Source organism: Electrophorus electricus, chromosome 6 (genome assembly GCF_013358815.1).
Source record: "Electrophorus electricus isolate fEleEle1 chromosome 6, fEleEle1.pri, whole genome shotgun sequence".
NCBI lineage: Eukaryota > Metazoa > Chordata > Actinopteri > Gymnotiformes > Gymnotidae > Electrophorus > Electrophorus electricus.
In genome coordinates this window covers 12,515,842-12,527,507 of record NC_049540.1, presented here as the reverse complement: position 1 = coordinate 12,527,507, position 11,666 = coordinate 12,515,842, and positions in this window count along the sequence as shown.

Here is an 11,666-nt window from a genome sequence, read left to right as displayed (position 1 = left end):
GTGTTTCCAGGGTGTCCCTACTATAATTCAAAAGACATTCGATGACGGCTCTGTAGGGGTACGTGTTACTCACTTGGCTTATGAGACTGTCACCCAACATAACATCCACTCATGAAAACAGAGACGCTATAAGATAGTTTACCACGCCGACCTTAGCATCGTTAGCAATGTTACTCCCGTCGAGGTTTGTGATATTACATCTTAGATGCAAAAGGGTGTTATTCAAGTCCAGATAATCATCACCATTGCCTGCCACATAAAATTCGATCGGAGAACTGTCGGTAACGGCTAAAAGCAGTGGGATTTCGATACTTTTCGATACTCGTTTGGGTGTAAGGTAATGTGAAAATGTCTAGTTCCAACTTGGTGCATTCGGTCGACAGACTATACAGGAAGGCCATAGCATTAGAGTATGTTCTGTTTTCTTAATTTGTTAGAGTTGCTTCTTCGTCTGTTCTTTTTCACAGTGACCTTGCTCTTGGTGATCTTATGTTTTTTTTTATTTATGGATACAGTACGTGTTCCCGGAGGATGTCTAGCGTTCTTGTGATAGCCTCTAGTTCTGACCTTTCTTGCGCATGCGTTTTACGAGCGATGATATTACTTACCACATCACTTACAATTCCTTTTGCGGCAGATTTTTAACGAGGTTTTGCTATAGAGATACCTCTTTTAATAATGGGTACAACCATCCTGTATAGCGCTTTGAATATACCAACGAGCCCGGAACCATACATCTTCGGGGTTCCTGCAAACCTGGGAAGTCCATTCCCTGCTTGGTGCTTGTAGTAGTCCACATAGACTTGAGGATTCACGTAACTTGCGCCGATCATTAAAAAAATAAATAAATAAAAATTATTTATTTAACCAAATATTTTTTTCGAATTATTTAATTCAATAAATCATTACAATATTAAAAATACAAATAATAAAAATCAACAATATACTTAAAATTCTTTAAAAGGTCCAGAATATCACGTTCCCCCCATGTAACAATTACATGGGGAGTGTCTTTAAAAGTTCATATAAAAAGTCTGTGATAAAAAGTTCCTTTAACAGATCACTCCTCGGCACCGGCTGTGCCTGGGCAACCGAGTAAAACAACAATAAAACTGTTAAAACGGCGTCTCCATAAAAGACAGACATTAAAAAACCCTCTAAAACGCTAAAATACTACCACCATGATAGAGTAAAAACAGAGTCTATGTTAAAACAGCAAATCTGTTAATAAAACTGGGCACCCAATACAAACAATAAAAAAGTGTTAGTTTTGTTAATAAAAAACATTCACAAAATAAAACACTTGTTAATTAAAAAACCAGACTTACTATTTATACCTAAAACAATGTTTATATTATGTGGCTCTATCATGGTGGTTAAAACAATAAAACAAAGTGGTCCGTTGGGACCACCGGATGGAGCAGAGTCTCTAAATTCTAAAACCTTTTTCAACTAAAACCCTATAAAGACTCTGGGGGGCCTACAGCTTGAAGAGGCCCTTCCACCTCTCCTTCGCTGTGTGGTAGCCCCACCGGATGACGCCATGCTCCATCCTGAATTTTAAATCCGCGCAAACTTTTTTGTGTAATCCCCAGGTGTCCAGGCACATCCCTTTTTGGATGAGGCTGGTCCTTGCATTCCATAGTTCTTTTTTGGAAATGCTTACCAGCTCCCATATCCGGGACGCGAAGGATGGCCTGGTATCCTGGGGCCACCCCCATATAACCTTCTCAAAGGTCAATTGAAACTGTGGGTCTAATGTCCTGCACCGGTCGGCTACCTTACTCCAGACATCCTGCGCATACCCACAGTCCCAAAACACATGCCGGAGAGTTTCTTCCCCGGCACAGTCAGGCCTTGGGCAGCACGGGTGTCTGGTGAGCCCGTGCCTGTACAGAACATCCCTGACTGGCAGCTTTCCATGCACACACCGCCAGTTCAGGTCCTGCAGCCGGTTGTCTAAACCTTTTGGCTGTACTCTGGACCATGTGTCCTCCTCCAGGCCCACAACCACGTGAGTCCCCCGTGCCTCAAGCACAGTCTTGTAAAGTAACCTGTGCTTGGCGAGGGTCTCGGGCCGCAGACCCGCCGGAAGCGACTTGCTCCATCTCACCATATGGTCATAGTGCTCCAGCAGCGTCTCAGCCTTGGGGCCGGAGTTATTTATTTAACCAAATACGAAATGTGTGTTTTGCGGGTCTAAAGTGAAGCTTTGCCACAAATTTCCCGTACAGAGAGGGTATATGAATGTTTTGATCAGATTTCACCTCTATGGTAATATCGCTTATGAGAGATTTGCTAACAGGTACGTAGTGTGGCTTGTCGTACGTTCCCAGTTATATGTACACATCTCAGCAAAGGAACAAAACTGTCCCCTACTCTCTGATATTGTATAATATCCGTATACACGAACATGGTGTAAAACCCCGGATGAATGTCGGTGGGGAACTGTGCCTCTGGTTCATCACGTGTTAGAGGTATATGATCCAGCCCCAAGGTTTCCTTGAGTCTTTGAGTTTTAGAATCGAAACAAAGGCTTTGGTAACCTCGGCACCTGTCGCGCGTACCCAAGCATACTTGGAAGCTATATCTATACACATTAGCATAAATGTCCCGTTATGTTGGTCATGTCCACCAAATCAGCCTGCCATTGTTCATTTCTGTGTTTAACAATGACTCTGTTTCTTTTAAATTTCAAAGAGACTGGTTTATATAGTGTATACGCATCCTGACCTGCTAACTAGTTTTTGATTTCCTTATCACCAACCCTTTTACCGATTTTTACATTCATGCCCGTTTTTACATTTATCTGGGTTTTCAAACATATGAGAAATAACATGACAAATATATATGTAAAAGATAACATGTATTATTGGCTTCTGATACTAGAGAACTCCACTGACTGTTAGACTCACGTACTACACACATCAGCTTTTCCAAATTATATACGGATTTGATCTTATCGGTAACGTTTACGGTTCTGACTCTATTTTCAAGGGTTTTACAGAACAGCGTGATCAACTCAGCACTCAGCACTCTTTTTCTCGGTTGAAGGACCGGCGCTGGTGTCCATGTGGATTCCCATTTGGCCCGAGTACCAGGGTTCAGGTTTTCGTGGAGCTTCCAGTAGTACTTGATGCTGTCGTGTACCTCCTCCCCGCACACGCTATAGTTTTTTTCTACGAACTCTTTGAGAGCGTATTTGATGCTCTGTTCCTCCTGCAGGTCGGTTACCACTACCTCAGTGATTGCCTGAATCTTGCTAGAGGATGGAGGTATCTGAATACCACACAGCTTCAAAGCTCTGGCTACAATCTGTATGAGCCACGACTTGAAATTATTATTTTTTTTATCATCTTAGGTGCGTTGAGGCTGAAATAGCTCCCTGTAGCTGCACGCATCAGATTTAAAACCTTGATGCTTGCCTACAAATCCAAAAATGGACCAGCCCCTTCATACATGAGGTCAATGGTCAAAGCCCGATCTGTACCTCGAGTACTTCGAACCTCAAGTACGACTCGGCTTGAAATACCTTGCTTCAGGTCTCATGGACGACAAGCATCGAGCCTATTTTCTGTCCTGGCTCAAGGATGGTGGAATGAACTCCCACTTGCTGTCTGGACAGTAGAGTCCCTTGCAGTCTTCAAACGCAGACTGAAGACCCATATATTTGCAGAATATTTAAAGGACAACTGACACTGCTCGCTTGTTGACTGACTAATTTAGTACTTATTGTAGGACACTATTTATGCTTTTTAACAAACTCTAGCACATATTGTTTATAGCACTTATCATTGTTTAAGATAGACCTTATGTAGTTTGCACTTCTAGGTATCAGCATTCATCCCTGTATTCTACAGTATTCTAGTTAATTGGTATGTTTAATTCTAACCTACTATACTGTATTTGGATATATTCTATGAGTAAATGACAAAGCGCTTTTCTAAGTCGCTCTGGATAAGAGCGTCTGCTAAATGCCGTAAATGTAAATAGGATTCATTCGGATCATACAGGCATGTGTGCTGACGCTGACTAGGATGGTCAATAGCACAGCCGTAACAGTTTTCTCTCATATCTTCATCAATAATTCTATACATCAGATTCCCGATCACAGCTCGAATGACCGCCAGCACTGGTGCGTTGATGCACCCATCGGTTTCGTTGTTATTCATGTTTTCACAAAAGTTTGTTTCAGAGGGTTCGCTCTCACTGTCATTCACACCTTTAAGAGCCACTTCATCGTCATATGAGTTCCTTGTTGGAGTATAGAATATCAGACCTGTTTCTATACTCATCGTTTAAGGCTGTAATGTTTCAGACTTATCAGAGAGCCTCACTTTTATAGAATCATTAAAACATGTTTCAACTGTTTAAATAACATATCGATCAGGCTCAAATACCTTTGCAGCATAAACCAGTTGATACATCCAAAGTTCATTACTGAATATCTCCCGATATCAGCTCCAGGTTCATGTCTACCTCACCCTCGGAGATCATCTTCGCCACGACATTGTAAGTGCCGTAGAGAGGTCTCTGGCTTTTCCGTTCTCCATTTCCGTTCGCTAACACCCTCGCAACACCACAGCTCTTTCTCGTTAACGTAATCAAACTCCTTGCGCCATCTTCTGAACTCTTTCCAGTCATGGTGGTCAAACACCACTTGTTCTGTAGCTCGTGTCCAATGGGTCTCACCCGGCCCCGAGTTCGTGAAAAGCGTTACTCTGCCTTTTTCCGCATCAAAAACGTACCACGCATTACGATTATATTTCATTCAATAACCAATAGTGAATTGAGTCACTCCACGCCAATTTCTTGATTTTTTCCATAGCAGCGAATCACTTTTTAGGCGCGTACGGACTACGGGCATTGTTAACATTATCTGATAGCATTAATATTTCACTATTAAATAATTCTTTCGATGATTCCTACTCATACACCGGGGCCACAACTAAACTTAAATGAGCGGGTACGAGGAGTTGCACGCTGCACAGGATTGGTCAGACCTGGTGTTTGAGTACAAAGTAAAAAGGCACCAAAATTGTAGCTTTCTGGCTTAGTTCTGACTCTGGGAGGAATTTGGTTTTGGGAGGGGGTTTCCTGCATGGTGGTGATGGGGGTGCATGGTGACTTGTATAGTAACCACATTTGTTTAGAGATCACAGAAAAATAAATAAAAGGAAACTTTGTGATGTTTTCTGAAAAGTTTTGCTTATTGGCACTGTTTTAGAACATCTGGTAAATAAGATGGAAAGAGGTATCCGGGAGAGGTGTCTGTGTATTGAAAGAGAGAGAGAACAAACATAGAAAGTGGAGAAAAACTGGTATAGCATGAGACTGAAAACTTTAATTTTCTTTATCCACAATAATATTTCTCAATTAAAGAAACCTCTTTTACACAGGTCTGGTTGGTTGGATACAACGAAAAAAAGGTGCCAAAACTTTACCTTTCTGATCTAGCTCTGAACCTGGAGGTTGCCTGTATGGTGGTGGCCAATGGGAGGGAGTGGGATGGGTGAGGGGCTATTTATCAATTTTTGTCAGAACGTTTTTACTGCATGATAGGTTGAGGACTTTTGAGGAGGTGTGACTTCTTAGAGAATCAGCCAATGGGTGAGAGAGAGAGAGCGAGAGAGAGAGACAGACAACCGAGACCCATACGCATGGTATCAGTACATAACCGGCAGCGGAGCAGAGCATACATTAAGGACTGGGTGGTACGTATTCATTTAAGACTCGTAACTTTTATTTACTTTAATCACTTAAACATTTCATAATTAAATAATTTTTTTTAAAGTCAGTAAAACTATTTTGAGGATCCCTTATTGTGTTTTAATTTATTTTCATATCATATTGTCACATCACAAATCATATATTAATAATAATAATAATAATAATAATAATAATAATAATAAATAGGGGGGGCAAATCAAATCAAGCAATAAATCATTTTTTGACAGTTTGTAAATTCCATTACTCTCTCTAGTGTTTAGCATACAATGCTCTGACCGTAACTGAAGTTTCCCACTTTCTAAGCACTGATCCTTTTTTTATGGCATTTCCAGGTAATATGTAAGATTTGTTGTTTATGAAAAATGCATTCCAAACAAATGTATTCTAATAATCTATATTTTGTTTGTTTTTGCTTGATTTAACCCTTAATTACATTAAGTGTATTCTACTTAAAATAATTCTAATGATTATACTATCTCAACATGATTCTGTGTTTATTAAAATCTCTCATGTTATTTATCTGAATTATATGACAATTACAGATTAAACATTTGCAATATTTATCATTAGTTAAGCATTATTTGGGGGAAAGAATGCTATTGTAAGGGTCGGTGGCAGGCCGAGGCCCCTTCCGGCCACCAGAGGGAGGCCTCGAGTCAGGCACACCACTAATCAGGCTTAACGCCCAACAGCTGGGCTAGACCTATATGAGCCCAGTGAGCTTGTCACTTAGTACTGGGTTTTTGTCAAAGTTCTGAGCCAAGTGCTTAGCTGGTACCTTTGGGTATTGAGGTCTGTGAGCCATTGAGCTACACCTCACTTCTGTGCAGCGAGGGTGTCTGTGTTTTTACACATCCTCTCCAGTTTTTCCCCTCAAATCTGTCTCTTTCTCCCAAAGCTCCCCTTAGTCATTAAAGTTCCTCTCTGTTTTCTGGTTTTGTTTGGGAAGTTTTAGTTTAGTTTTCCCTAGTGCATCTGGGCTGCCATTCTTCCTGTGGCATCCTTGGTTTTCCCTTTTCCCATGCTCGGTGTGGTGGTTAGTTTTTTCCTGTAGTTCCTCCATTCCTTTGAAGGGTGATGTATACGTGCTGGTAGCTTTATAGCTGCTGCAATCTAGCAGGTATTTCTTCACCTTGCAACAAAGCGGCTGGGGTTCACTCCCCACCTTTGTTTTTTTTGTTTTTTTTTACTTGTTTTACCAGTCCCATGATCTAACTGTTTCACACATGGGCCCACCATGGTTCGAATGTGGCTTCTCACCCAGTAGACTGTTGGTATCGTCACCTATCTGGCCTGGGTTTGAGCCCATGTTACAGTTCTATCATTTATGGTGATATAAGATATATAAATGGCACTTATCAGAAATTGTGGAAGCAGCGAGACACAAGTGTGGCTGTGGTGGCAAACAAAAAGGCAAGCGTGAAACAATATAGCATTTGGCAGTAAAAGCTCACAGTCTGCTGATGCTGCTCAGGCTCCAAGACGTCTTCTAGGTGCAGCACTGGAAGTAGGCACCTGTGCACTTATATATTAGAAAGAACAAAAGAGAATAATGAGGTACATGTGCAGGGGATCAATAATCAGGTGATTGGGAGTGGGGCAAGTACTGTGTGTGTGAGAGAGTGAATGGGCATGTCCCTTCCTCTGGTTGCACTGTGACAATAATATTTTATAAATATTGGTAAAACCTTTTTTTCCAATTTGACTTTCTTTGATGTATAAATAGTCGATACTGAATTGTTTAGATACACTTCAGTAGAAAAGTTGCAGTGGTGCATAAGCATGTTATGATTTTCATAGTGTGCCTCTGTCATGGCCATCGCAACTGTTTGGGGTGAGGGAGTTGTAACACCCCCAGTTTTCCTGAAACATGATTCTAGCCTCTCCCCACCCATTTCTGGGTACAAAAACTAGTCAAGTAGGAAAGAAAATACTCTAGTCAAACGAAGCCAAACTATCAGAGTCAGAAGAGAGAAATTCAGTGAAAAATAATGTAATTCCTAGATCTTCCTAAGTTCAAGACCGTTTACTCAATACACACTAAATAGAAATAAAGATGCAGACTCTGGAATTAATTGAAGAGAAGAGCTGGTCCCGTCTTTATTTTGAGCTCAATGTTACAAACAAGACATTGTCTGGAGAATGTCTAACAGTCTCAGGTGGGCACACCTTTTATAGCAGTAATCAGACCAGTAATCGGAACCAGATACATGAAATCTTTCAGTCAGGATTTAAGCCTAATCACAGTATGGAAACATCACTAATTAAAGTAGTTAATGACCTGTTGTTGGCTTCTGACCAGGATTATGTCTCTTTGCTTATATTGCTTGATCTGATTGCACCATTTGACACTATAGATTACAACATTTTACTAGATAGAGTCGAAAATGTTGTTAGGATTAGGGCATTAGCCCTTTCCTGGTTTAAATCTTATCTAGCTGGTCACTACTAGTTTGTTAACATATATGGATACTTCTCAGCATACAAGGTTAGCTACGGTGTCCCACAAGGATTTGTTCTAGGACCTTTGCTTTTTTCTTTATATATACTACCTCTAGGTGTAAGGAGTTTGTTCCTTCATTCCAATCTGCGAGCATGACATTAGGTGACATTATATGTAAACATTGTGCTAGTTTCCACTGCTACGCTGTTGATACTCAGCTATATGTCTCAGCCAAACCAGAGGACATATATCATCTTAGTATTATTGGTGACTGCATAAAGGACATCAGACACTGGATGTTGAGGAACTTTCTCTCACTTTGTCATGACAAAACAGAGGAGGTTCTATTAGACCCAGAAACAGCTAGGTCCTCACTCTCTAATTTCTCAATGAACCTCAGTGGTCTCACAAGCACATTTTCCCTAACAATTAAAGGTCTTGGAGCTATTATGGATCCCAGTCTGTCATTCAATGCTCATGTAAATAATATTTCTAGGACCGCCTTTCTCCAAATCAGTAACATACAAAGATTAGGAACATACTCTCCTTACATGATGCACAAAAGCTAGTCCATGCATTTATCATAAGATTGGATGTAACATTGCCCGAGTGCCGCAGGGCACAGAACAGGATGCACAGTCTCCCTCAATCTAGTGAAACATTTATTAACATGAAACACAAATGACAATGGTGGACGTGAACACACTTAAACGGTTTTACACACTTGAACATTCAACGATGGCTAACATACACTGACACTATCATTAACATTAACATTTACAATGACCAACCCAGCGGCATGCACTGATGGGGCTTTAAATAGATGAACAAACACTGAACAATAAACCCTGTGCAGGTGCGTGCCATCACGGGGGTGTGGCTATAGACAAGAGTGAACCCCCCTGCACATGGCAGGCTGTATCATGTTACTCGTGGGGAGAAAGGGTCCCGTGACAGAACCCCCTCCCAAGGGCCGCAGCTCTTGACGCATCCTCTCCAGGACTGCGAACCCCAGGCTGCCGTGTACAAACACATACACACACGACACAGCAATGCCTGGTGCCCACCAAACACAAGGCTGTCGAAGAACTGATGGCCCAGTAGACCTCTCAACAGGAGGGAGGGAGGCAGGATCTCTGCCTCCTTCAGGGCAATCTGGTACGTTCTTTGTAACATGCGGCGGGGAGGCATTCCCTGACAATGACCCCTCCCTAGGGGTGTGGTTCCCGAAGCTTCCCCTTCCGGGATAGGGAACTCCAGGCTGCTGTACTCACACATAGACCTAATACGGCCATACCCGGTGCCCACCCAGCACGAGGCAGGCCAGGAACCTCCCACCAGGGAGACCTTCACCAACCAGGAAAAAAGGCAGAGTGCCTGCCTCTCTCAGGTTTGTCCGACGTTTTCCCAGCGAAGTGACATGCCTACAAACAAACAAGGGATGCAAACATACACAAACAGAATGCCTGAGTGCCGCAGGACATGGAACGGGACGCACAGACTCCCTCGATCTAGCGAAACATTTATTAAAATGAAACACAACTGACAATGGTGGCACTCACAAATAGACAACGGTGGACATGAACACACTTAAACGGTTTTACACACTTCAACATTGATTCAACGGTGGTTAACATACACCGACACTAACATTAACCTGAACATGAACATTAACATTTACAATGACCAACCCCGACACACACACTGATGGAGGTTTAAATAGACAAACAAACTCTCATCAACAAACCCCGTGGCTACAGACAAGTGTGAACCCCCATGCGTGCGGCAGGCCATACCACATGACTCGTGGGGGGGGAGCGTCCCGTGCCATTGGACTACTGTAATGCTTCACTGTCTGGTTGTACCACTAAGTGCTTAAGCAAGCTCCAGCCAGTTCAACAGACAAAGTTTCTAGTAGAACTAAAAAGTTTGATCACATTACTCCTTTCTTAACTACTTTACATTGGCTCCCAGTAAAATATCGTATTGATTATAAAATACTTCTAATTACCTACAAAGCACTGAATTGCCTTGAACCAAAGAACCTTAGAGAGCTCCTAGTGCATTATGACCCATCACATCTGCTTAGATCAAAAGTTGCAGGTTCTTTACCAATACCAAGAATAAGAAAATCTACCACAGGGAGCAGAGCCATTTCCTATAAAGCTCACAACACTATGGTATAACCTTCCTGCAAATGTTTGAGACTCAGACACAGTCTCAATATTTAAGTCTATGCTGAACATCTATCTGTACAGTCAGGCATTTTATTAACTACTTCCCATCTTAGGTAAAGGTGTAGATCTCGGGGTCCATGTGCATTGAATATTATGGTAAAATGGGATGTTATGATGCCATTACATCATCTCTCTTGTCACATAAGTTTGTTGACTGAGAGTTGCAGAGTGCTGGTGTTCCAGAGTGCCCTTATGCATGTGGTTCCTTCTGGCTCCATCCTTTTCGCTACCCTGCCATAGCTAGATCTGCCGGAATCCATCATTGCATATTATAGTTCCCTAATTTATACACCCTCATACCTGGACATGCCTAATAATCTATCGTCTTTTTCTGCCAATGTACACCTACCCCTGATGTCATGATGTCTCAACCCGTCTCAGCTGTCCTGACACCCCCTGATGTCCCCTGCTGTAGCCCACCACACCTCCAATGCAGCCAACTACTTCTCTGTTGCCCTTGATGGAGGTTCTTGTGCGAGAGGGGTTTCAGACATGCACACACCATCGGGACCAGACAAGACTTCTAGAATACCAGACTAGACACTTATTTTTTTTCCATTTTATTTTTCTTTATTTATTTTTCTCTTAAAATTGTTACTTCTGTGGTGACTGTTGTTGGCCAGAGGAGGATGGGCCCCCACCTTTGTGTCTCGGTTCCTTTCAAGGTTTCTTCCTCATGAGGGTTGTTTGAAAACCTAGCTAGCTAGTTGTGACTACCACATCAATAATGTTCTTGACACCAAATTAAGGTTTGTGTTTATCATAAAGCAGTTTACTCTTGGCCTCTAATTTTGTGTTCACGGTAGTGATGCAGTCTACATGATATAATACCCACTAGTTAAGAAATTTACATGATTCTCAAAAATATCTCTCGATTTAAGTAGCTACCTCTTTATGTGTTATGTTTGATTGTGATCGTATGTCCTGATCGTATGTTCTTCGTCCATCAGCTTGACAATGTCTTGATTCACCTGCTAAGGTTAAAAATATTTTAGTATCAACATAAATATCAACAGAGCCTTGCAGTAGTGCTGGGCAATATGTGCAAAATATCATGATAATGACATTTTTACTTCACATTTATTTTATATTTATATTTTATTTATTTATATTACTTTTATATTTATTTTATATTTATTATATATTTTATATTGGTCAATGTGTATTTTACACAATACAGAATTTCTTTTTTTAAAGAATACTTAAAGGCAAAAATGGAACATTTCACATTATATGATATCATTTTTATGAGGTTT